A 2,088-nucleotide genomic window follows, 5' to 3' on the forward strand; every position below is an offset into this window, starting at 1 on the left:
CCACCGCGGTGGCAGTGCAGCAGCAAGGGAAGGAGGCAGAGAGGAGAGTGAGGAACCCCCAGTGGTGGGGTGCTGATGATGGCAACGGCGGCACCCGGCATCCATTCCTTTCACACCTGGACTAGCGACTGTCACCTCCTTTCCAGCCCAGCCCTTATCAGCCTGGCCCCGATGGCCCTGATCACCAGCCAGGCCTAGGGACCCCACCCATGCATGAATTTTGTGCACCAGGCCTCTTGTTGTATATAACACTGGAATAAAAATAAGGGTGCATATATTCTTTCTAATTAGTGTTTTGGGTTTCATTGTATATATTTTCAGAAGTGGAATAACTGGATCATAAGACATGTTTAACTTCTTTTATCAGCAGAAAAGTTTTATTTCTTATAATGACAAACAATTTAAACCACATCCAAGGCCTTAACTTACAAACCAAAGTAGCCATTTAAAGCATTAGCTATTGAGGTATGATGCATACAATGGGGAAAATGCTTTGCCATCTGAAGCTAACACCAAACTGCTCAATCAACAGCTGAGCTCTGCTAGTGCTTGGGTGTGGTTAAGGGGGAGTATAGCTACAGAACCAAAGGAGAACAGCTGTTTTCTATGAGTACCAAAGCATTTTAAGACTATGTTGGTAGGGATGTATTTTGATGGTGAAGGGAAGAGGGAGAAAGAGCTTAGTCCCTTCCCACAGGGCACTAAGTGGCCTTGCAGGAGGCCACCACAGAAAAGCTGACTTTTCCCTTGCTCATGCTTAGTAAATTCTCTGCAGACCTTGGCGGCATCCTGCAGCAGCAAGTTCACTTCACTGGTGCTATGGTTCTTTTCACTGGTACTATGGTTCACCAGAAAAGGCATCCGTCCATTAAGTTCATAAAGGTGGCCATCAATGTTGTTAAACAGAATAGAATGAAATTTCACTTTGTCATCTACCTGACACTGGCATTCCTGAGCCACGGAGTCATGGGTTGCCTGAATGGCCTGAAGAAAATAGAGAGTGATTAGCATAAAAACAAAGTCCAGTTTGTCTTAATTAGTGGCTACTGTGTATATAAGTTGGATGGTACCACAGGAGTTCTCAATGGTCTGCTTCATAAAGTACACTTTAGGACTTACTTCTTGTCCCTTCAGTTCTTCAATATGTTTCTCCCCGAAGTTCTCAAGCTGGTCAGTGAGTGGAAACAGCAGCAGCAGCAAGCAGGCTGGTGCTATTTCCAAGGTGCTAGCTCCAAGCCTCCTCCTCCAGTCCCAGCAATTCCATAAAGGACCACTGGTTGGCGACCTTCAGCCAGGCCAGGACTTAGTCAGCATCTCAGGGTTAATTTCCATGGGTTTGAGCTGCATGTTCTGGAACCACAGGTGGGATTACTACCTGGAAAAGAGGGGAAACAGCCCAATTTTTTAATGTTTTGAGGTATCTCCATATTGCTTTCCATAGTGGCTACACTTAACTGCATTTCCATCGACAGTGCATGAGGGCTCTCTTTTCTCCACATCTTTATTTCACTTAGCATAATACCATCAAGGTTCATCCATGCTGTTGCAAATAGTAAGGTTTCATTATTTTTTATGTCCAAGTAATATTCCATTGTATATATGTATCACAATTTTTTATCCACTTGTTTATTAATGGGCACTTGGATTGTTTCCATGTCTTGGCTATCTTAACAGCAACTTCCTACATAATAAAATATCTTGTTGAAACTGAGAGTTAACAAAGTATTTCATTTTTATGATTAAGTAACAATCCTTGGATGTATGGAATATTACTTGTCCATAAAAAAGAATTAAATCTGACCATTTAGGACAGCGTGAAAGTGAAATAACTTAGAGAAAGACAAATACCATATGATTTCACTTATATGTGGAATATAAAGAACAAAATAAACAAACAAAAAAATTGAAATTGACTCATGGATAAGAGCAGACTGACAGTGGCCAGAAGAGTGGGGAGTCAAGGGACTGCGTGAAAGATGTGAAAGAATTAAGAAGTACAAATTTGTGGTTACAAAGTAGTCACAGGGATGTAAAGTACAACACAGGTATGTAAAGTAAAATAGTAGTCATTGATATTATAATAACTAT

General features: G+C 41.4%; 1 pseudogene; it reads right to left on the reverse strand.

The window, feature by feature from the left end:
• Positions 1-701: 701 nt before the first annotated feature.
• Positions 702-1,347, reverse strand: LOC118654332 (annotated as a pseudogene).
• Between the last annotated feature and the right edge of the window lie 741 nt (positions 1,348-2,088).

Source organism: Myotis myotis, unplaced genomic scaffold (assembly GCF_014108235.1).
Source record: "Myotis myotis isolate mMyoMyo1 unplaced genomic scaffold, mMyoMyo1.p scaffold_m19_p_4, whole genome shotgun sequence".
Classification (NCBI taxonomy): Eukaryota; Metazoa; Chordata; class Mammalia; order Chiroptera; family Vespertilionidae; genus Myotis; species Myotis myotis.